The sequence below is a fragment of the Bos indicus x Bos taurus genome, chromosome 5 (genome assembly GCF_003369695.1).
Source record: "Bos indicus x Bos taurus breed Angus x Brahman F1 hybrid chromosome 5, Bos_hybrid_MaternalHap_v2.0, whole genome shotgun sequence".
Taxonomy (NCBI): Eukaryota; Metazoa; Chordata; class Mammalia; order Artiodactyla; family Bovidae; genus Bos; species Bos indicus x Bos taurus.
In genome coordinates, this window is record NC_040080.1 from 66,513,426 (window position 1) to 66,539,117 (window position 25,692).

The 25,692-nt window shown below is 39.4% G+C and overlaps 1 protein-coding gene and 3 pseudogenes across 9 annotated transcripts in view; all 4 read left to right on the top strand.

The window, feature by feature from the left end:
- SLC16A7 (solute carrier family 16 member 7) overlaps nt 1-25,692 on the top strand; it is a 195,865-nt gene that overhangs the window by 100,154 nt on the left and 70,019 nt on the right. The window lies entirely within an intron of this gene.
- LOC113892908 lies at nt 5,901-7,749 on the top strand (annotated as a pseudogene). The gene has a single exon (XR_003511167.1). The product of XR_003511167.1 is annotated as an ATP synthase subunit alpha, mitochondrial pseudogene (transcript).
- On the top strand, nt 6,012-7,749 carry LOC113892909 (annotated as a pseudogene). Its single transcript, XR_003511168.1, has one exon. The product of XR_003511168.1 is annotated as an ATP synthase subunit alpha, mitochondrial pseudogene (transcript).
- Nucleotides 6,688-7,749, top strand: LOC113892907 (annotated as a pseudogene). Its single transcript, XR_003511166.1, has one exon. The product of XR_003511166.1 is annotated as an ATP synthase subunit alpha, mitochondrial pseudogene (transcript).

The window sequence follows — 25,692 nt, forward strand, 5'->3', positions numbered from 1 at the left end:
GAGCCTGATAGGCTGCAGTCCATGGGGTTGCTACAAGTCGGACACGACTGAATGACTTCACTTTCATTTTTCACTTTCACGCATTGGAGAAGGAAATGGCAACCCATTCCAGTGTTCTTGCCTGGAGAATCCCAGGGATGGTGGAGCCTGGTGGGCTGCCATCTTTGGGGTCACACAGAGTTGGACACAACTGAAGTGACTTAGCAACAGCAGCAGCAGTAGCCACTGTTCTAGGTACATAGTAGGCTTTCAATTAATATTTGTTGAATGTTTACTGAATATGGAGTCAGATTGCTATTAATAAACTCAGTTTTTCTGAATCTTTACCCTTTACTTGACTTCACAAGGGCCTCAAATTCTCCAACAAGTCTACAGCCAAGTATTTCTGGGAATCACATGAGCTCAAAGAAAGATCAAATGAGTGTTTTCATAACTGTTTGTCACCATTGCTAATGCCCTCAGTGGAAGCATTGCCTACATAAAGGATATTGTCTCTTGATGCTTCCAAAGTAACTATTCTGCAGGACACAAAGCTTAGGTGCAGGCTATAATGGCAAAAATGTTCTTTGTCCATATCTTCACCAAATTTTCTCATCAGAATCTCAAACTTTTGCTGTGTACAAAGCTTCAGTCTCTCAGGAAAACAGTTACTTTAGCTTCTGTCTTGAAACTGTCCACTGGAACCTGCAGGCTGGACAGTATGGACACCATGCCATCCATCTTGTTTATTTTTTACTCTCTCCTGGGTATCTATATATTCTGCTCTCTGCCTATAGCCACATAGCACAAGAAACAAAAGAAAACAGAGTTGTCAATTCATGCAAATAGATTCCTAGAATCATCTTCAGTTCTATAAGAATAGTTTGGAACCTCAGTTTTACCTGTATCAGAACAAACTCTCTGCATAAATAAATATACTGTCCTCCTCTGAATCTAGAAGCCTTCATGGTTCATCACAAGCAATTTTAAGAAATAGAACTGCTTCAAAAATTGTAGAAAAATTGTTGACATTATTGTTTCCTAACCAGATTATCTACTATAATAATCTCCCTGTTCACCAGGAGGAGCATACAAATTAGAACAAGGTGTAATCATGGTGAAGATTGAAAAGGGGTGAAGAGTAGTTCTCATTTTGCAAGCCCTTTTTTAAGGTCAAGTGTGACCGAACATAATATTTCAAATAGTGATTCAATCTACAGCATTTCATAATCTCTTAGATTTGAATGTGGATCACTCTGTTACTCAGCTGTGAGAATAACTGGAATCAATGACAGTCAGGTTATTTTCTTCTTAATTCCTTGAAGAATATGGCTTAGTCACTCCCAACTCCTCTCAGAATAGGGTTAGAATGAAAGATCTAATAACTTCCATCAGTTAGAAGGGCCTGTGTAGAACCAGATAGAGCCATGAGACCCCAGGAGTCCATAAACACAGCTTCGTTCCTCAAGGTCTGTGGTGATGAATTTTGACTGTTTAAACTCAACTGAACTGGGTAAAATTAATCCTAGAAATTCCAAAATGTTTGACAAGAACTCAGCTGGCCTTCAGCTTTTTGTGAGACCAAATTTCTTTTATCTGATTTTTATTTAGTCCTTTGTGAATCCTGCACCCTATTTATTGAAATAAATTCAACCTTTTAATCTAAATCCATTGAATAGATCTAAGCTTTATCATTATCTCTGGATAATGACTCTAGCACCAATGTCTATTTTAGAATTTGTATGCATGAGTAACAAACTACATGTTAGAGTTATTATGTTATTTTTAAGGGCTAGTTTATATAATTGAATGTACGTGAATTTCCCTATCTTGAGAGCTAGAAGAAGTGAAATATTATTTTTAAAATTGTGTGAAATTTTGCATATCCTGCAATACTCGGCTGAAGTTCCTGGTATAGGCATTAATAGAGAATATAACTTATTCATGGTTCATGGCCTCAAGATACTTATAGTCCCCAGTAGGAGAAAGACATGAGTAATTTAAAAATCAAAATATAGTATGCTATAATCAAATAGCTTTATTTGAGAATTTAGGCTGATTTTTCTTTCTTAGATACAATTTTGTGATTTTATTTTACAAGGCAGTGTGTGGAAGGATGTGTGGGATTTCGTCATGTGACAATGCAGGAGGGTTGGGTAAAGGTAGAGAAAGTGAATTTCTTGGAAAAAAGCTTCCTGTACAAAAGTCTGGGAGTTCTTCACTCCACAATTAAACAAATTGAAATGCCTATTAGCATAGTGAATATGTTAATAAACAGACTTCCAGAAATTGTGAAATAAATGCATCATTTATTAAAGAATTTCTCAAGTCTACCTGATCATTTACATGTAATTCCTACTTTTCTGATATAGTATTTTGCAATTTAAAACAAACAGAATGGTAAAAATGAGCAAGACAAATTTAATGTAGTCCACTTTTGTAATGCCTTGGATTCATGCTGTGGGATTCCATTGAAATTTTTGAGTGACAGAGTAACCCAGTCTGAGAAGTTTTTATTTTTTTTTTTTAATTAACTACTATTTTATTAATTTTCTTTAAATTATTTTTATTGACGTATACTTGATATTGTGTATGAAGAGTCCTTTGGAGAGATTAATTCTGAAGAGAAGCTGGATGTATGGAGAGGTGTGGGAGGCAAGGATGGGAAATTAAGTTGAGAGAGTTCCTTAGGGGACTGTGTGAAGGGAAAAGAGGTGTGAACCAAGGTGGTCAAAAAGAGAAATGGAAAAAAAGACACATTCAAGGGCTATTAAAGAAAAAAGAGGCATGAAAGAAAGGGGAAGAAAGGACTCAGGATCTTTCAGCCTCTTTCAGCCTAGGGACCAGCCTTTATTAAGGTTAAAAAACTTGGGGCAGTTAACATTTCAGTAGGGCATCTTTTGAAAATCCCTAGGAAGCAGTAGGGCTTCCCACGTGGTGCTAGTGGTAAAGAAAGTGAAAGTCGCACAGTCGTGTCCGACTCTTTGTGACCCCATGGACCGACCATAGAGTCCATGGAATTCTCCAGGCCAGAATACTGGAGTGGATAGCCTTTCCCTTCACCAGCAGATCTTCCTGACCCTGTAATTGAACCGGGGTTTCCTGAATTGCAGGAGGATTCTTTACCAACTGAGCCATCAGGGAAGCCCAGTGGTAAAGAACTCACCTGCCAATTCAGGAGACTTAAGAGCTGAGGGTTCGATCCCTGGGTCTGGAAGATATCCTATAGGAAGGCACGGCAACCCACTCCAGAAATCTTGCCTGGAGAATCCCATGGACAGAGGAGCCTGGTGGGCTACAGTCCATGGGGTTGCAAAGATTCAGACACGACTGAAGCAACTGAGCACACACGCAGTAAGCAGTGAGAAATGAAAAACTATAACTTAGGAAACAGATTGACACAGGGGATTCTGGGAAAGAGTGAAAGCAAAAGGAGAGAAAGGCAACAGAGGATGAGACTGTTGGACAGCATCACAGACTCAATGGGCATGAACTTGAACAAACTCCGGTAGAAGTGGAGGACAGGGAAGCGAGGTGTGCTGTGGTCTGTGGCGTTCTGCAGTCTGTGATGTCACATAGAGTTTGACAGGACTTAGTGACTGAACAACAACAACAACAATAACAACAACATGGAGAATTGGAACACATCAAGGATAAAATTGTTAGCTGAATTTGTAAAGGTAGAAAATACTATGAAGGATCTATAAAGAGAGAAGAGAATCAACAAGATAATGTTTATGAGAACTTATGTTGGACCTGAAGAGGAAAAGTAGTCATGGAGCAGAGGGTCTAGGAATATAGTGTGATAGAAGCCCGAGTCTCAAAGACAAGATCCAGTGAAATAATTGCTAAATATTTTACACAGTTTTAGTGAGATAATGCTCAGTGGCTTTGGAGATTAGGAAGTCATTGCTCATCTTGAGGAGAAAATGTATTCAGTGACACTTGCAAGAGAAAGACAGATTTTAACAAGGAAATAGGATTAGGTGGTCGGAGAAGGCAATGGCACCCCACTCCAGTACTCTTGCCTGGAAAATCCCATGGATAGAGGAGCCTGGTAGGCTGCAATCCATGGGGTCACTAAGAGTCAGACATGACTGAGCGACTTTACTTTCACTTTTCACTTTCATACATTGGAGAAGGAAATGGCAACCCACTCCGGTGTTCTTGCCTGGAGAATCCCAGGGAACGGGGGAGCCTGGTAGGCTGCTGTCTATGGGGTCACACAGAGTCGGACACGACTGAAGTGACTTAGCAGTAGCAGCAGCAGCAGGATTAGGTGGTAAGAAAGAGAAGTTACAAAGAAAGGCAGCCCTTGTGTGAAGTTTTGAAGTGAAGAAGAAAGAAATATAGTTGACAGCACAAGAGAAAAAGAGGCTCTAGAGAAGGTTATATTTTCTTGCTATTTTTAGGCTTGAGAAGATAAATGTTTTGTAGGCTAAAGAAAATTAAAAATAAGACCTAAATTAAAAATAAAGTGTGAAAATGATCGGAGCCAAATCCCATAGACAGACAAGAGAGACTTCAATGGGACTTTCCTGGCAGTCAAGTGGTTAAGATTTTGCCTTTCAGTGCAGGGGGTACCTACAGTACAATTTTAATCCCTGGTCAGAGAGCTAATATCCCACATGCTTTGTGGCCAAAAAGCCAAAACATAAGAAACAGAAGCAAGATTGTAAGAAATTCAATTAAGACCTTTTTAAAAATGGTCCACATCAAAAATTTTTTTGAAAAAATGAGAGACTTCATTAACAATGATAAGTAAATGAATCACAGGAGAAAAGAAGGATGTCTTTTTCACCCAACTGGAAGGCAAGTTTGTTTTCAATGGTTTCCCATGGCAGTCAAAGATAGGAATCCTCTTCCTGTAGTTCCCAGGTTTGGAAAGTTGGCACTCTTGTGGAGCAAGAAGGGCTATAAAGGAGGCCTTAAGGCAAGGAAGTGAGAGCTCTTCATCCAATCGGCAGCAAAGAATGAACCTGGAGCAGAATGGTCCCTGATCAGGCAGGAGAATCTCTGGTCTGGGAGAATGGGTTGATGCTAGGATGTAAGGTGAAAGGGCCAGGTGGAAACAAAATTAAACTAATAAAATAATTTAAAGGTAGAGAAGTTAAATTAGGATCAAGATGATGCTTGAGGGCTTCCCTGGTGACTCAGTGAAGAAGTTGCTTGCCAGTGCAAGAGACACAGGTTCGATCCCTGATCTGGGAAGGTCCCCCCATGCTGCACAACTGGGCTGGTGACCCACAGCTATTGAGCCTGTGTTCTGGTGCCCAGGAGCCACAACTGCTGAAGCCTGAGCACCCTAGAGTCTGTGTTCTGCAACAGGAGAAGCCACTGCAATGAAAAGCCTGAACACCGCAACTAGAGAGTAGTCCTCACTCGCCTCAACTAGAAAATACTCCAGGCAGCAATCAAGACTCAGTACAGCCAAAAAAAAAAAAAAAAAAATGATGCTTGTGCTTATTGGTATCTTCCTTGACCAGTTGGCAGCCAAACCTGAAAGAAGGGAGCCTACAGGTGCTTAGGAGAAAACTAAGGGGGAGAAAGAAGAATGCAGTGTGCAAAGGCGAAATGTTTCCCAGAATTTCATTCTTTCCAATTTGGTATAGTACGGGTGTTTCATCACTTCTCAGACGTCTGCTTTGGTTTGTGTATTTTTATGGTATTCACAGTCTTGACTAGTACAGTAAGGAAAGGAGGAAGAGAAAGGAGTTTTTCTTTTCTCTGCATTTGGGATGATGCTTCTTTCTGGTGACCTTCTAGAAGTGACAAGGAAGATTGAACCAATTTATTTCTTTTCAGTAGCTTCAGAGGCTCTCATCTAAGTTATATTTAACTTTGGGTTCATTTGTGTTCCAGTCAGCACCACCTTCATTATCAGTGTTCAGGGAATATCAGATAACAATAACATCTGACTTTAGCCCAGTCAGTCTCGAGGCTGCGGCTGCGGGGGAAACACCTCAAGGGAAGCTGCGAAGATGCTGTCCGTGCGCGTCGCCGTGGCCATGGCCTGCGCCCTCCCTCGGCAAGTGGGGCTGGTCTCCAAAAATGCTTTGGGATCATCCTTCATTGCTGCAAGGAACCTGCATGCCTCTAACTCTTGTCTGCAGAAGACAGGCACTGCTGAGGTGTCCTCTATTCTTGAAGAGCGTATTCTTGGAGCTGATACCTCTGTTGACCTTGAAGAGACTGGGCGTGTTTTAAGTATTGGTGATGGTATTGCTCGGGTACATGGGTTAAGAGATGTTCAAGCAGAAGAAATGGTAGAGTTTTCTTCAGGTTTAAAGGGTATGTCTCTGAACTTGGAGCCTGACAATGTTGGTGTTGTCGTGTTTGGAAATGATAAACTTATTAAGGAAGGAGATATTGTGAAGAGAACTGGGGCTATTGTAGATGTTCCAGTTGGCGAGGAGCTGCTGGGTCGTGTAGTCGATGCCCTCGGTAATGCCATTGATGGAAAGAGTCCAATTGGTTCCAAGGCCCGAAGATGAGTTGGCTTGAAAGCCCCTGGGATCATTCCTCGAATCTCTGTGACGGAACCAATGCAAACTGGCATTAAGGCTGTGGATAGCTTGGTGCCGATTGGTCGTGGTCAGCGTGAGCTGATTATTGGTGACCGACAGACTGGCAAAATGTCAATTGCAATTGACACTATCATTAACCAGAAACGATTCAATGATGGAACTGATGAAAAGAAGAAGCTGTACTGTATCTATGTTGCTATTGGTCAAAAGAGATCCACTGTTGCCCAGTTGGTGAAGAGACTTACAGATGCAGATGCCATGAAGTATACCATTGTGGTTTCAGCTACTGCTTCAGATGCTGCCCCACTTCAGTACCTGGCTCCTTATTCTGGATGTTCAATGGGAGAATATTTTAGGGATAATGGCAAACACGCTTTGATCATTTATGATGACTTATCCAAACGGGCGGTTGCTTATCGTCAGATGTCTCTGCTGCTCTGCCGACCCCCTGGTCGTGAGGCCTATCCTGGTGATGTATTCTACCTGCACTCCTGACTCCTGGAGAGAGCAGCTAAAATGAGCGATGTTTTTGGTGGTGGCTCCTTGACTGCTCTACCAGTCATCGAAACACAAGCTGGTAATGTGTCTGCTTACATTCCAACAAATGTCATTTCCATCACTGATGGACAGATCTTCTTGAAAACAGAATTGTTCTACAAAGGTATCCGCCCTGCCATTAATGTTGGTTTGTCTGTGTCCCATGTCGGATCTGCTGCCCAAACCAGGGCCATGAAACAGGTGGCAGGTACTATGAAACTGGAGTTGGCTCAGTATCGTGAGGTTGCTGCTTTTGCCCAGTTCGGTTCTGACCTTGATGCTGCCACTCAACAACTCTTGAGTCGTGATGTGCGTTTGAGTGAGCTGCTCAAGCAGGGACAGTATTCTCCCATGGCTATTGAAGAGCAAGTGGCTGTTATCTATGCGGGTGTCAGGGGGTATCTTGACAAGCTGGAGCCCAGCAAGATCACAAAATTTGAGAATGCTTTCTTGTCTCACGTTATCAGCCAACATCAAGCCCTGTTGGGCAAAATCAGGACTGATGGAAAGATCTCAGAAGAGTCAGATGCAAAGCTGAAAGAGATTGTAACAAACTTCTTGGCTGGATTTGAAGCTTAAACTCCTGTGGATTCACATCAAATGCCAGTTTGGTTTTGTCATTGTTTCTTCTAGTTCCATTCATAAAAGGATTACTCCAATACTGCAGATGTACAGTAATCACATTAAAATAAAGGTTCCGTGTTGCAAAAAAAACAAAAAAAAAACAATAACATCTGACTTTAAATACAAAGGCTTGAAATCGAAAATTCTGCGGAGCTTCACAGAAAGGATTCCTTTGAGAGGATTTTCATGGAGAATCTTGACAGTGTTGTAAAACGTTATGAGAAGGATCGTTTTCAGCTCTGCCTCCCATTTCAGCTAGATTTTATTGATCTTTTATAAGAAATGACTGCACTTAACATCCCCACAATGTCAGTGTCATAAAATTTATATGTAAGTTTGACAAGAGGAATACCTTTTGGCATGTTTGTAAATAGTCAGTTCAGTTCAGTTCAGTCACTCAGTTGTGTCCGACTTTTTGCGACTCCATGAATCGCAGCACACCAGGCCTCCTTGTCCATCACCAACTCCCGGAGTTCACCCAAACTCATGTGCATCAAGTCGGTGATACCATCCAGCCATCTCACCCTCTGTTGTCCACTTCTCCTCCTGCCCCCAATCCCTCCCAGCATCAGGGTCTTTTCCAATGAGTCAGCTCTTCGCATCAGGTGGCCAAAGTATTGGAGTTTCAGCCTCAGCATCAGCCCTTCCAATGAATACCCAGGACTGGTCTCCTTTAGGATGGACTGGTTGGATCTCCTTGTAGTCCAAAGGACTCACAAGAGTGTTCTCCAGCACCACAGTTCAAAAGCATCAATTCTTAAGTGCTCAGCTTTCTTCACAGTCCAACTCTCACATCCATACATGACCACTGGAAAAATCATAGCCTTGACTAGACGGACCTTTGTTGGCAAAGTAATGTCTCTGCTTTTCAATATGCTATCTAGGTTGGTCATAACTTTTCTTCCAAGGAGCAAGCGTCTTTTAATTTCATGGCTGCCGTCACCATCTGCAGTGATTTTGGAGCCCCCCAAAATAAAGTCTGACACTATTTCCACTCATACATTATTAATGATATCTTTAGTGACAATTTAAATTCTATTCAACATGATATTTTATCTACCAATATATGACTCACATTCCCAATTGGTAGTTGTACAGTATATATATATTTTTTAATTTAAGGGCCTAAAATTTGGCAAATATGGGAACCAAAATACATAGTGTGTGAATTGAAATATCACATCATTCTTTAAAACATTTAAAATATATAACAGGCAAGGTGTTGTTTTCACGATTTGCTGTTTTCAGCAAATCAAGTGATTTGCTGGCATCATTGAACCAAATTGTCCCACTTTTATGGGAATGTATTACAGAATGTGAAAATATGCTTCAGTATTTTATCTTGATAAATGAAAAAGTATTTGAACATCTACCAGTTCCTCTGAGGATCTTGTACAATAACTTTTATAGGAACTCAACTGTGATTTAGGAATTGAATAAAATTCTAAGCACACTTAAGGAACTAATACATGGCCTCTAGTAGTCTCTGTGTTTAATTAGACATGTAATTGTGTCTGTGTATGGAATGGAATTTCTTCAGATGACTCTTTCAAAAGAATTTTTCTCGTTCAGCCCATAGTTTTTAGAATCTTGGAAAACTTGCTCAATTAATGTCTATCTATTCATTACTTACGTTTTAACAGCAGTAGATTTTTTTTCCCAGAGAAAGAAAGAAATTTGTAGTTTATGTGTTAAAAGTCTATAAAATAGATCTTTGTGTTCTAGTCTCATAGAATCAAAAAATGAGCTGAAAGGGACCTCAGAGAACACTTAATCCTCTGGCTTTTTACAAATAAGCAAACTAAGAACCAGCATGAATGTCACTTGCTCATAGGGTTACAACACTTTCTTGACGTTTATTATATGTATTTATATTTTCCATAGTATTATATCCTGTGCATGACAAAGGCAAGTTATATATACTGGAGTTATTTTAATCACTTGGTCATTTGACATTTCCAACAGTCACTATTATTTTCTGTCCAAGCTGGTAGCACATTTTATAGTATAATCCTTTGAGGAATATTTTTTAAATTAGTTGATTTCAGTTAGTGCAAGTAATAATACTTTTAGTTCTTTATGAGGCTCTAAATTTACTGAATTATAGAAAAGAAATTGAGATTATTAGAACTTGAGGGATCACGCCATTGATCTCTTTTCTACTCCCACTCCCAAATTTGGTACAAACTGAAAGAATTTATTGCTGTTTAACTTAAGCACGTAAGAGAGTCTAAGAAAAGGTACTAAGACCATACTGTCGGTTTAGTCTTTTCCTTGCTTTAGTAACCTTTAGATATAGTCTTTGTCCTGAGTGAGTGTCTTCACTTGAAAATATTTTACCAAGCTAAAGTTGGGGACTGTGCTTCTGTGCTCAGCTTTCTTTATAGTCCAACTATCACATCCATACATGACCCCTGGACAAACCAGAGCCTTGACTAGACAGACTTTTGTCGGCAAAGTAATGTCTCTGCTTTTTAATATGCTATCTAGGTTGGTCATAACTTTCCTTCCAAGGAGTAAGTGTCTTTTAATTTCATGGCTGCAGTCACCATCTACAGTGATTTTGGAGCCCAGAAAAATAAAGTCTGACACTGTTTCCACTGTTTCCCCATCTATTTGCCATGAAGTGATGGGACCAGATGCCATGATCTTAGTTTTCTGAATGTTGAGCTTTAGGCCAACTTTTTCACTCTCCTCTTTCACTTTCCTCCAGAGGCTCTTTAGTTCCTCTTCACTTTCTGCCATATGGGTGGTGTCATTTGCATATATGAGGTTATTAATATTTCTCCCGGCAATCTTGATTCCAGCTTGTGCTTCCTCCAGCCCAGCATTTCTCATGATGTACTCTGCATATAAGTGAAATAAGCAGGGTGAAATATACAGCCTTGATGTACTTCTTTTCCTATTTGAAACCAGTCTGTTGTTCCATGTCCAGTTCTAACTGTTGCTTCCTGCCCTGCATACAGGTTTTTCAAGAGGCAGGTCAGGTGGTCTGGTATTCCCATCTCATTCAGAATTTTCCACAGTTTATTGTGATCCACACAGTCAAAGGCTTTGGCATAGTCAGTAAAGCAGAAATTGATGTTTTTCTGGAACTCTCTTGCTTTTTCGATGATCCAGCGGATGTTGGCAATTTGATCTCTGGTTCCTCTGCCTTTTCTAAAACCAGCTTGAACATCTGGAAGTTCATGGTTCACATATTGCTGAAGCCTGGCTTGGAGAATTTTAAGCATCACTTTACTAGCATGTGAGATGAGTGCATTTGTGCGGTAGTTTGAGCATTCTTTGGCATTGCCTTTGTTTGGGATTGGAATGAAAACTGACCTTTTCCAGTCCTGTGGCCACTGCTGAGTATTCCAAATTTGCTGACATATTGAGTGCAGCACTTTCACAGCATCATCTTTCAGGATTTGAAATAGCTCAACAGGAATTCCATCACCTCCACTAGGTTTGTTTGTAGTGATGCTTCCTAAGGCCTGCTTGACTTCACATTCCAGGATGTCTGGCTCTAGGTGAGTGATCACACCATCGTGATTAACTGATTAACTTAGGACATTAACATCGTGATTAAGTTAGGACAATGGGGGGAAGGAAATCTTCGTTATAAAGATGCACAGAACTCAGTTGAATCATGTTCATCTTGGAGTTCTGGAGTGGAACTGTGAGTAATGAAATTGGATGTTTAGCTGAAGCTATTTCTAATCAAATGTGTGTCCTTGGTTCCTTGTAAAGAGTAGAGTGAGAGATGAGGGAAATGACAAAAAGACAAAATTGCTAATCAGAACTTAAAGATGTGAAGAGCCCTTGACCCATTCATATCGAAAAGAATTAGCATATAGGGTCGGAGGAGAGCCCTGAGTGTGTGGATGAAAAACCATTTGATAAGATTAGTCAGCCATCTCAGGGGAAGCAGAAGCCATTGTGGAAAACAATGGAAGAATAACCCTGAAGTTATTTGGAAGTCAACAGGACTGCCCCTCCTATTATAGGCCCAGAGTACAGGGCCCCACAGGCAGAGTAAATTCAAAGGAGGAGCTGCCTGAGTCTCTGATACTTGGGCTGTGCTGCCAGGTGCTGCCTCACACTGTGGGCTCTGCTCTGTGCACTCCAGCACTGCGCTCCTTGGCTGCCCCAGGTGCAACTCCCATGGGCTCTGTTTTGATACCATGGTGGCCACCCCTGTGGAGGACACAGGCAGCAAAATTTGGCAGTGTCCACACTCCCCCCCTCTTCACCCACCATCTCTGTCAGTGTACAGAGTGTGAGAGCTGTGGGGGCATGGCTGTGTCCACCTACATTCCAAAAGATGCTCTCACTCAGTGAGAACTGTGGGCACAAGACCCCATCCTGCAGGAGCAGAGCCCAGGCACCGAACTCCTGCAAGGGTGGGGCTACAAGAGAAAGCCCCTACCAGGCTTATGCTCGGTGGTTCCCAGGGGACTGAGCTATTCTTCAGAACCACCAGAATACAATTTCAAACCCAGGAGTATCTTAGCCATGGAACTCCAACCCATGAGAGCTCATGGGTGAGACCACAGGCAGTGGGTCCAGAAGGCCAAGTATCCAGTCAAAGATCATTCTTGAACCTTAAGGTCTAATGTTGAGATCTGAACTTACTTGGGACCTGTTACCCCTTTAACCCCTTTCTATTTTTCCATCTTTCCCTTTCAGAATAGGAATGTCTACCCCATGTCTGTCTCACCATTATATTTTGGAAGATTTTACAGGTTCCCAGATGGAGAGGAATTTGTCTCAGAATGAATCATACCTTAAGTCTCACCAATGTCTGTTTTGGATGATATGAGACTTTGGATTTCAGAATTTGAGTTGAATCTAGAATGAGTTAAGACATTTGAGACTATTTGGATGGAATGGATGTATTTTGTGTGAGCAAAGGACATGGATTTTAGAAGGTCAGAAATGGAATGCTACAGACCAAAAACGCTATTGCCCCATGCCCTGATTCATAGATACATAATCCCCAATATCATCAATTTTGAGGTGGGGCCTTTGGAAAGCTATTAGGTCATGAGAGTGACACCCTCATGACCCTTATGAATGAACGGGATTATTGCCTTTATGAATGAGGTCCAAGAGAGCTCCCTTTCCTCTTCTACCAAGTGAGGACATGTGAAGATGGCCACCCATGAACCAGGAAGCTGGTTCTCACCAGACACTGAATTTGCTAGCACCTTAACCTTGGATTTTCAAGCCTCCAGAATGCCACCAAGTCTATGGCAAAAGAGGTGAATAAAGTAAGACTCTTGAGAGAGAAGTTTATCCTGAATTATCCAGGTGGTCCTTAAATACAAAATTCTTATGAGAGGCAAAGGGAGTTTAGAGACAGACTCACAGAAGGGAAAGCACAGAAAGAAGGCAGTGATATGAAAATGAGGCAGAGCAGAAAGTGATGTAACCAGAAGCCAGAGACTTCTGATTGTCACCAGCAACTAGAAAAAGCATGGAGCAAATTCTCCCCTAGAGCCTCTTTAAGGAGTGCAGTCCAGCTGACACCTTGTGAAGTGTGAGAATAAATAGCCATTGTCTTAAGTCACAAAATTTGTAGTGATTTGTTACACTTGCCCTAGAAAACTAAGCAGTAGAGATGACATCATTTATGAAAAGTCATGAACCCAGCAGTTCCAAAGATGTCTCTCTTATAAGCACTTGCATAGCTTTGCAAGGACACATGTACAGCATGTCCAAGGCAGAATCATTTATAACTGTGGCAAACTGAAAGTCACTAGGAAAATGGGTAAATCGCTGCACATGTGTAATAAAGTACTACACAACTGTAAAAACAATGATGTAGATCCATGTGCACTAATATAAAATACTGTTAAAAGTATAAAAAATGCAGTAACAATAAGCTGTAAGGCAAAACATGATTACATTTATTTTAAAGTGTATACACATAACAACTTAGGTTTATATATATTTGTATTTTCATACAAATACAAATAAAGAAGAATACCTGAAAAACTATTAATAGGTGATTTTGGAAAGTGGCTGTATATTTTTGAAATGCTTAAATATTATATAGTGAATATATCGTATTTTTCTTTTAAAAACTTAAAAAAAATGCTAAAACAGCTTTATTAAACAAATGTAAATATATCCCCCTATCTGTTAACTTGGTTGTGAGTTGTAACAGGTACTTCTATTTCTATTTTATATAGGTTTTTCATATCTTTTTTTCCAAATGCTATTTTTTTCCTGCTAGTTAAATTTTAATCAACTAAGATAGAAAAAGTTGGCTCCTGCTTATAGATCTTGCCTAGTAGTTCTCATAATGTGGCCCCCAGTTGAGCAACATAATCATAACCTGGTATCTTGTTGAAAATGCAGATTCTGGATACCACCTCAGATTTACTGAATGAAGCTCTGGAAGTGAGACCCAGCACACTATAGATTAATAAATCCTCTAAGTAATTCTGATGTCCACTAATGTTTGAAAATTACTGGTCTAGGCTCTTCCTCTAACACACCTGCAAGTGTTGCTGCAATAAATGTGATTATCTGTAGTTCTTGAGCATCATGATGTTTTACTATTCCATATCGCACCTGCTCTTTCCTTAAGCTGAAGTGTCCTTCACCACTACCTTCCTCCATCTGACTAATTCTTGTCTATAATATAAGATGTATGCGTGTGTGTATGCTTAGTCACTTAGTTATGTCTGACTCTTTGCAACCTCATGGGCTGTAGCCCACCAGGCTCGTCTATCCATGGGATTCTCCAGGCAAGAATTCTGGAGTGGGGAGCTATTCCCTTCTCCAGGGGATCTTCCTGATCCAGGGATCGAACCCAGGTCTCCTGCATTGCAGGCAGACTCTTTACAGTCTGAACCACCAGAGAAGCCCAGAATGTAAGATACACAGAAACATCAACTCCCCTATCCTTGAAGTCTGACATTGTTCCAATTCTAAATCCCTGTGCATACCTTCACCATAACAAGCATATCACATAACACCATACATATTAAATTTACTTGGCACACTTCCTGTTCTTGAGGACAGAAGCTATATCTTATTTGACTTAATTCTCAGAATACAGTAAGGTATTCAGTAAATATTCTTGAATGTACAAAAGTGAAAGAGAAATGAATGTCTTGGAAATAAGTATTTTTACCACTTTTGAATTAGCATACAGCTGTGTAGTACAGAGAAAAAAAATTAAATACTCTGTTTCTGCAAATCAAAACTCCCTGAATTCAAGCCCTTATTCCACTACATTCTAGATGTACCGTTTAATTTCTTATATTCTTCCACTGTAAAATGAGAATTTTACAGTGGCTATCTTTGAAACTTGGTGACTGATTAAGGATTCAATAAGGATCTACAGTAATTATTAGCAGAATCATTATCCAATAGCATAAATAGTATGTAATTCATTCTGTCTGAATAATAGTCTGCCTAAACTTTTCAATGTTTTTATGTTTAGAGAAAACTTTATCTAATCTTGTTTTAACCTTTTAGTATGCTGTAGTCTTTTCTTCTCTCCCTGAGCCATACCTTAGGAAAAATAATGTATGGTACCACAATCAAGGAGAAATAATCAAGAAAATAATGTGTGGTTTTGTTCTGTTCCCTCCATCTCCTCACAGTTTTTAAAACCACAGAAAACTGTCTAGAAACAAGATCTTACTCAGAATTCTAGTATCCAAGAGTCATAGAGATCCTGACCTCTACCTAGTACCATGCTCTGACTTCTTCCCTGAAATGATCCCTGAGATTCCTCTTAAAATGCTTAGAATTTCTTGGAGCATAGTTAGAAAGCCATTTATATTATCTTTCTCACCTCTTCTATTTAGTGACACTCTGTAGTTGAGATAAACAGAGTTACATCTAAGAGATTTTGAGTATCACATATTGCATTTAGTCTTCAAAGATTTTCTAGTATTTTCTTTCTTCCCTCAATTTGAAAAGAAGGTTATTAACTGGCATTAGGGAATGGAAATCGAAAAAAAAAAAAAAGATCCTGAGTATTCTAGGAAGACTACAGGGCCAGAGAATGCCTTTCCCACTTTTCTATTAAAAAGCTCATTTTAAAAAATTGAATAAGAAAAAAAATCAAGAAAAAAAAAAGAGTCCATAAGATCACATTATATCAATGATAAGATGCAGAAGTACACTAGAATCCCCTAGAAGTTTCTATGAACTACAATACTGTTGGATCAGGATTAAGAAATAGTACTACAGCAAGGTGACTCAACCTGGCAGAGGCATCCAGTAACATGGGCTTCCATCACACTACAGTAAGCTTCTGTGGTCTATTGACTCCTCTGCCTACTGAATGGCTGAAGCTACCGGGGAATCATTGCTCTTTTTGGGAATCGTAAACATATTCAGTTCCATCTATGACATATCACTTTGTCAATTGCAGTCTCATGATTTTATGACCCCTGCCCCTTATGTCCCTTGAATTATCACGTTTATGGGAGCACTGAAGACAACCTAAGGCAAGTGGATGAATATATTACGGCCATGCACTTGATAGACAGAGAAGCCTGGCAGGCTACAGACCATGGGGTCACAAAGAGTCCCACATGACTTAGTGACAAAAGCAGCAGCATGTACTCGATAAACTATTATGCATACATTAAGTAATAATTATGAAAATTATAACAACGAAATGGGAAATACTTACTATACAATCTTTAATGAAAAACTCATATTTCTGCAAAATTCAAAATATATGACAAAAATGATACATAAACAAAAAATACACAGGCCATAGTAGAAGAGTGAGGATTGCAGAAAAAAATTATATTTAATTATTCAAATTTGGGATAATACTATTATAATATATTGATACATGAAATACTTTAAGTTAATATTGTACATTTAATTATTTGTCCTGGTTGGGGTTTTGATGACACCACCCTTATGGCAGAAAGTGAAGAGGAACTAAAAAGCCTCGTGATGAAAGTGAAAGAGGAGAGTGAAAAAGGTGGCTTAAAGCTCAACATTCAGAAAACTAAGATCATGGCATCTGGTCCCATCACTTCATGGCAAATAGATGGGGAAACAGTGGAAACAGTGTCAGACTTTATTTTGGGGGGCTCTAAAATCACTGCAGATGGTGATTGCAGCCGTGAAATTAAAAGATGCTTACTCCTTGGAAGGAAAGTTATGACCAACCTAGATAGCATATTCAAAAGCAGAGACATTACTTTGCCAACAAAGGTCCGTCTAGTCAACGCTATGGTTTTTCCAGTGGTCATATATGGATGTGAGAGTTGGACTGTGAAGAAAGCTGAGCTCAGAATAATTGATGCTTTTGAACTGCGGTGTTGTAGAAGACTGTTGAGAGTCCCTTGGACTGCAAGGAGATCCAACCAGTCCATTCTAAAGGAGATCAGTCCTGGGTGTTCTTTGGAAGGAATGATGCTAAAGCCGAAACTGCAGTACTTTGGCCACTTGATGGGAAGAGTTGACTCACTGGAAAAGACCCTGATGCTGGGAGGGATTGGGGGCAGGAGGAGAAGGGGACAACAGAGCATGAGATGGCTGGGTGGCATCACTGACTCGATGGACATGCGTTTGAGTGAACTCCTTGAGTTGGTGATGGACAGGGAGACCTAGCGTGCTGTGATTCATGGGGTCGCAATGAGTTGGACATGGCTAAGCGACTGAACTGAACTGAACTGAAAAATATTTTAATTTTGACTAGTCTACAACCGATTCAAATATGTAAGATTATATAGTGAAATTGGAAGATATATTTTATTGAAAGATCTTAACTCCATTTTTAAAGTTTCTTTTTTGCTTGTTTTATGATGTTTCTTTAGTTATGCATAAATGAGATTATGAGGTTCTCGTATAAGTTACAAAGAGATACAAAGAGACGGTACCCACACATTTTATTTAGATATAAATTACATTAGCTGATTACCAACTACCTATAACATTTACTGTACCTGTTTTTGTCACAAGTAAGCATCACTAAGACAATTGAAACTTTAAGCTAAAATTTCTCAGAATTTAGTTTAGTAGCTATTACATCCATTTTGCAGAAAATGAAACTAATTCAACTATGTCAACTATCTTTTAAGTCCACCAGCAGCATTTGTTTTGAACTAGGCTCTTACAGAGTTAAGAGCTAGACACTCACTATGGTCATGTTAATCTTCAATCATTGAAGTGTTCATATCAACACCCTCTCTCCACCCACCTGTGCTTTATCTGTTCTAATACTTGATTTGTTTGTTATCACTTGCCTGAGTTTTCTGCATTCCATTCATTCCAGCTGTGTGCTTCCCCAAAGACTTACGGAGAAAGTTGTTAATTTGGTAGTTTTGCCAAAATAGGAAGAGGAAACAAAAGCTGGAGCCCACAGAAAAGTTACCATCCAGTGGATTGAAGACAGTGGTAGCCAGGATTTAAACTTCAAAAGGAAGGGCTATGAAACTCTTAGGAAACTCATCATGAATTGCTTCTTCAACTATACACTTATGAGTGAATCAAATTGGTAATTTTACTTTTTGATTATAATTATTATTTCCCTACACATCCTTGTCATGTTTCTCTGCAAGCAAAGTATGCTTTGTCTTCCCTGACTCTGGATTTGTTTTCTCAATGAAATATAAACCAGTGATGTCCAAGAGTGAACAAACACATGTCCAAAATGTCTTTGCATGTTTTGACTTCATAGTCTTTACTTTCCAATCTGAGAACATGTCCCTGTAGTTTGGATCCCTACAAATAAGGAGTATGTTTGAAAGTCAGCTAGGGCCTCTCGGGTGGCTCAGTGATAAAAGATCTGCCTGCCAGTGAAGGAGATGCAAGATATTCCGGTTCAATCCATGGGTCAGGAAGATCCCTTCAAGTAGGAAATGACAACCCACTCCAGTATTCTTGTCTGGAAAATTTCACGGACAAAGGAGCCCAGCAAGCTATAGTCCATGGGGTCACAAGGAGTCAGTCATGACTTAGTGAGTGAGCACATGGATTGAAGGTCACCCAAAGCCACCAGAGACCACCAGAGTAATAGTTAATCCATACCTTCAAGTAGCATAAACAAGAAGTAAATAAATAAATGTCTGTATTTTTCATCCCTAAGATACTGTATTTATCTGATAAAACCACAAAATCTAATGTCAAGTGTTTAATAAAACAAAATCTTAAGATGTGTGACATTGACTTTAGGGAAAGGCAGCAGGTGGTGACGGAGACGGCAATGGCACCCCACTCCAGTCCTCTTGCCTGGAAAATCCCATGGATGGAGGAGCCTGGTAGGCTGCAGTCCAAGGGGTCACTAAGAGTCGGACACGACTGAGCGATTTCACTTTCACTTTCCACTTTCATGCATTGGAGAAGGAAATGGCAACCCACTCCAGTGTTCTTGTCTGTAGAACCCAGGGACGGGGGAGCCTGGTGGGCTTCTGTCTATGGGGTTGCTCAGAGTTAGACACGACTGAAGCGACTTAGCAGCAGCAGCAGCAGGTGGTGAGGACCCTTTTAGAAGAGACTAGAAAAATGACAACTTCAGTTAGGCAGTGGCGAAATATCTGGTATTTTGCCTGTGCTACCTTTAAAGAAAATACACACAATGCAGTTGAAGTTCTGGGACAAGAGATATGGAGAAAAAACGTGGGTAGATTAGTTGGTTGTTATTACTCTGTTTAATAAGTACTAGATATTCAAGCTGATTTTAGAAAAGTCAGAGGAACCAGAGATCAAATTGCCAACATCCACTGGATCATTGAAAAAGCAAGAGAGTTCTAGAAAAACACCTATTTCTGCTTTATTGACTATGCCAAAACCTTTGACTGTGTGGATCACAATAAACTGTGGAAAATTCTGAAAGAGATGGGAATGCCAGACCACCTGACCTGCCTCTTGAGAAACCTGTCTGCAGGTCAGGAAGCAACAGTCAGAACTGGACATGGAACAACAGACTGGTTCCAGATAGGAAAAGGAGTACATCAAGGCTGTATATTGTCACCCTGCTTATTTCACTTATATGCAGAGTACATCATGAGAAACGCTGAGCTGGAGGAAGCACAAGCTGGAATCAAGATTGCTGGAAGAAATATCAATAACCTCAGATATGCAGATGACACCACCCTTATGGCAGAAAGTAAAGAGGAACTAAAGAGCCTCTTGATGAAAGTGAAAGAGGAGAGTGAAAAAGTTGGCTTAAAGCTCAACATTCAGAAAACTAAGATCATGGCATCCGGTCCATCACTTCATGGCAAATAGATGGGGAAACAGTGGAACAGTGTCAGACTTTATTTTGGGGGGCTCCAAAATCACTGCAGATGGTGACTGCAGCCATGAAATTAAAAGACACTTACTCCTTGGAAGGAAAGTTATGACTAACCTAGATAGCATATTTCGAGAAGGCAATGGCACCTCACTCCAGTCCTCTTGCCTGGAAAATCCCATGGATGGAGGAGCCTGGTAGGCTGTAGTCCATGGGGTCACTAAGAGTCGGACACGACTGAGCGACTTCCTTCTCAGTTTTCACTTTCATGCATTGGAGACGAAAATGGCAACCCACTCCAGTGTTCTTGCCTGGAGAATCCCAGGGACGGGGGAGCCTGGTGGGCTGCTGTCTATGGGGTCGCACAGAGTCGGACACGACTGAAGCGACTTAGCAGCAGCAGCAGCAGATAGCATATTAAAAAGCAGAGACATTACTTTGCCAACAAAAGTTGGTCTAGTCAAGGCTATGGTTTTTCCAGTGGTCATGTATGTATGTGAAGTTGGACTGTGAAGAAAGTTGAGTGCCAAAGAATTGATGCTTTTGAACTGTGGTATTGGAGAAGACTCTTGAGAGTCCCTTGGACTGCAAGGAGATCCAGCCAGTCCATCCTAAGGGAGATCAGTCCTGGGTGTTCATTGGAAGGACTGATGCTGAAGCTGAAACTCTAATACTTTGGCCACGTGATGTGAAGAGTTGACTCATTGGAAAAGACCCTGATGCTGGGAGGGATTGGGGGCAGGAGGAGAAGGGGATGACAGAGGATGAGATGGCTGGGTGGCATCACTGACTTGATGGACATGAGTTTGAGTGAACTCTGGGAGTTGGTGATGGACAGGGAGGCCTGGCGTTCTGTGATTCATGGGGTCGCAAAGAGTCAGACACAACTGAGCGACTGAACTGAACTGACTGATGCATCTCACGATAACTGCTTTTACACAGTTCTCAAAGTATAGTATTATAAATCAGAGGAATTGTTTGGTATGGGATATTCATTTCTAATTCATCATAAATAACTGCTTGTTCATATTATTTTTTCTAATTTCCCATTATAGAAACATCTGTGGTTCGTTTGACCCTTGTTATCAATTGTTAGCATTCTCAGAGTTCTTTTAACTATAGTACTAGTTTGCATTTACAATAAGTTGTGTTACTGACATTTTGTGGCCCATGCTCTATTGATATCTCTGCTGTCTAGTTGTTAAAGTAAATCTGTCAGTAGGATGTAAAAGGTGGCCCACTTTGAAGAATAAAATAACCTCCCAGGATTAGACTGCAATTTAAATTCAATTACATGTTGGAAAGGAAAAGATTTGATTCAGTTAAATTCCTATTATAAAACTGGGTGAGTTGTCACCAAAACATAAACACTGTACATTAATTTGACATTGCTGTATCCTCTGTATAAGACAGAGGGGACTAAGAGCAAAAAGACCAGTCCATTATTCTCTAAGGAACATATTAATTCCTGTAGGTGAAAACATAGTTCACTGTATAGGTAAGATGTGAAGAACAACTCATACTTTATTTATAGGCTATCAAAAAGAATTTATAGTGAAGGCAATAGTCTCTGAACATCTACTGCTTTAATTTGTGACTCAGTTTGCTAAATATATTCTTTCTGGACTATTTTGAAACATTAACTACTAGATTGTGTAGACTGTTCATAAAGGTTCATGAAATTGACACATCATGGTTTAGATTGAGGAAGTTAAAGAATTATTATTTATAAAGTATATAAAGGAACATTCTGATGTAACTGAATGAAAAAGGCCTTGAATATAACACTAGCATCTAAGCATTGACCATCACTTTAATACATCACTTTGTTCTACACTTTCTTCTCCATAGATTAATCAACCCATACTGATTTCTAGAAGGGAAGGTGCAATTCTTGGGCTTCAGACATCCTACCACATAAATTTTTTGAAAAACACTTAAAGTAGCCAAATGTTTTCATCAAGCCCCCTTTTGTTAACAAGAATGTCATATTGTAGCCTATATACTAAAAAAACATTATAGAAAGGACATGTAAATAAGCTGGAGTAACAGTGAATTTTCTAAAGACTTGGAAGGATAGTTGGCAGTTAGTATTCCAGAGAACAAATATTTGAATTCTGATGGAGAAGACAGACAAAAATATGTGCAAGGATTTAAAGATGTACGTTCACTAGAAATAAATAAAATAAATAGAAATAGAAATAAAACTGAAAGATTATATTTGGAAGCAGAAAGAGCAGCCTCCAAGTTGGTGTGTTAAAATGGAATCGATAACAAGGAGCCTAACAAAAGGATGCTAGTCATGGTATCACTGTGATCACTGACTGGACACTACACTTTGGAAAAATCACTTCGTACCTCTGATTCCTTATGCTCTTATCTGCAAAAATGATTAAAAATACCACTTCCTCTTAGTTCATGGGATTATGATAACTAACTGAAGTTTTAGAAAAAAATTGAAAGTGCTAAAGCATTTCTTAAGCTCCTTGTTTTAAGTAAAACCCATGATAAACATGTGACATATATGTGAATTGCTAAGAAATCAAATTAGCCAATACTACAGCATGGCTTCAGTATATATACTATAGTATATATAGCCTAGTTACAGTAATCAACACTACTTTAAGAAAATTTATTGGAGTATAGTTGCCTGCCAATGTTGTGTTAGTTTCTACTGTACAGCTAATTGAATTTGCTCTATGTATACATATATCCCCCCGTTTTTTAATTTCTTTCCCATTTAGGGCACCATAGAGCACTGAGTAGAGTCTCCTGTGCTATACAGTAGGTTTGGTTAATTATCTATTCATGGCATAGCAACCAAGTATTCTTGCCTGGAAAATCCCATGGACAGAGCAGCCTGGTGGGCTACATTTTAAATGCTTAAAGAGCTGTACACGACTTAAGCAATTTAGCCTGCACACAGTGTTTATATGTCAACCCCAATCTCCTAATTCATCATCCCTTTGACCCCCTTAGTGTCCATACATTTTTTTTTCTATAACTGTGTCTATTTCTGCTTGGCAAATAGGTTCATCTATACCATTTTTCTAGATTCAACGTATATGCATTAATATACAATATATGTTTTTCTTTTTCTGACTTTACTTTTGACAGTCTCTAGGTCCATCTACATCTCTACAAATGGCACAATTTCATTCCTTTTCATGGCTGAGTAATAACACTGCTTTTATAGAGATGAATAAGCTATAAGCTTCATGCCTACCTGAACGCAGCCTCCAAAATAGTTTCTTTCCTTCCTATATTAAGGATTGGTTTTTTTCTATTGTTTTTTTTAATCAGACACACAAATTTTGAAACACTGACTTCCATTTTTAAAACTAAAGATCAGTATGTGCACTGCATGATTTTATTTGCATAAATGTATGTAAAAATATGATAGTTTAATAGGTGTTGAGAAAGAGATATAAAATAGGTGAATATAGTTATAGCTATCGCAGAAGTTTCCCGGGTTATTGACTAACGTGTTGAAAAAACCCTGGGTATGGGTTTATCTTTCTGGAGTAAAATAGAACCGTCAGGTTAAAGCTCTGTGACAATTTTGTAGAAACGTTGGTAAGCATTTAAAATGTGGCCTTGTCATGTGCTCTTGTGCTGGCCCCTGTGTTGACCCTCATGAACCATGATGATAATTAAGCACAGATGGAGGGTCAGTGCCCATTTGTCAGGAATGCCTGAGGCTTTCCTCTGAGGCTTTGCCCTGAACTCCAACTCTCTCTGCCAGAGGAAACTGACGGAAAATGTTTTTCCTCCAAATATAAGAAGGGTTTTCTTCATTTAATGGGCTGGTTACTTGTGGTAGGGTGGAGTTGCCACCCTTGAATTACTCAGCTTCAAACAAGTCACAGAGACTCCTGAGCCTCCTGGTAGGTCCAGAGCAGAGGTAGCGGCTTCTCCCTGCTGGTATTCCAGACATAGAAGATCCACTGAGTCTGGAACTCTTCCATTCCTAGCCTAAGTTAAAACTAATTCCAACCTTATCCATTTCTCAGATTTTATTTGTGGCTCACCTTAATTCTAATCCCAATCCTCCTTTTCTCACTGACTCAGCAACTAGATAACAGACTTTCCTCATGCTCTCAAACCTCATTTAGCCTGATATTGATTCACTTTAATTCAACACTTTTCGGTAGGTGGCCCTGGATGCAAGGCAGGCAACTGATTATTTAATTGACAGAGTTGACTTTTTCTTAACTTTCATCTAGACAAAGGAATGTGTGACCCAAATAAAATAAACCTTCAGTATCAGATTTAAGTTGAAATAAAGACATTTGATGTATTAGGGCAATTTATTAGCTTATTCATCAATCACCCAGATCTGATTAGGGCATTTGATTTTTAAATCACAAGATTTCTAAATACTTTTGGTTTCATTTTTCATAACTCAGTGTGTCTCATTGTAAGACGTGTATTATTGATTTGTTATTGTTTAGTCACTAAATCGTTTCCGACTCTTTGTGACCTCATGACTGTAGCCCACCAGGTTCCTCTGTCCATGGGATTTCCCAGGCAAGAATACTGGAGTGGATTGCCATATCCTTCTCCAATATTGATAGTATTTCTAATAATTATCTTTTAAATTTTCTATTTATTTTCATTGTCAGTGGATATTTTATTTAATTGAATTTTAGAGCAAATTATTTAAATGAGTATAGGGAGTTATTGGACAGCTAATGAATACCAATAAATTTCCTTCTCAAATGGTAGATGTGTAATTTACCATTACTTAGAAAAACACCGGATCTTCATTTCATACTTTTAATTTGAAACATGTGAAATGTCATGTATGAAACGAGATGCCAGTCCAGGTTCAATGCACGATGCTGGATGCTTGGGGCTGGCGCACTGGGACGACCCAGAGGGATGGTATGGGGAGGGAGGAGGGAGGAGGGTTCAGGATGGGGAACACATGTATAATTTTTTTTTAATTAAAATTGAATTAAAAAAAAACAAGAAAAAAAAAGGAAAAAAAAAAACCAAAACCATTCTTTGACAAGATATATTTTCTATCAATTTAAACAATTAGCATATGTGGAATATTAATAAACTTACAGAAGTGTCCCTGCTAGGATGTGTCCATTTTTCAATAGAATCTACATTCTGTGCATTATTTGTGGTGAAAGTTTTTCTTTTTTTTTTTAATCTAAATTTACTTATTTTAATTGGAGACTAATTACTTTACAATATGGTATTGATTCTGCCACATATCAACATGAATCTGCCACAGGTGTACACGTGTTCCCCATCCTGAACCTCCCTCCCACCTCACTTCCCGTACCATCCCTCTGGGTCATCCTAGTGCACCAGCCCCAAGGATCCTATATCAAACCTGGACTGGTGATTCGTTTCTTATATTATATTATACATGTTTCCATGCCATTCCCCCAAATCATCCCACCCTCTCCCTCTCCCACAGGGTCCAAAAGACTGTTCTATACATCTGTGTCTCTTTTGCTGTCTCGCATACAGGGTTATCATTACCATCTTTCTAAATTCCATATATATGCGTTAGTATACTGTATTTATGTTTCTCCTTCTGGCTTACTTCACTCTGTATAATAGGCTCCAGTTTCATCCACCTCATTAGAACTGATTCAAATGTATTCTTTTTAATGGCTGAGTAATACTCCATTGTGTATATGTACCGTAGCTTTCTTATCCATTCATCTGCTGATGAACATCTAGGTTGCTTCCATGTCCTGGCTATTATAAACAGTGCTTTCATTTGACCTTAATGCTGTAGTTTTCCTGACATTTCAGGTAGGTTTCTAACATACAAATGTATCCATGGAGAGA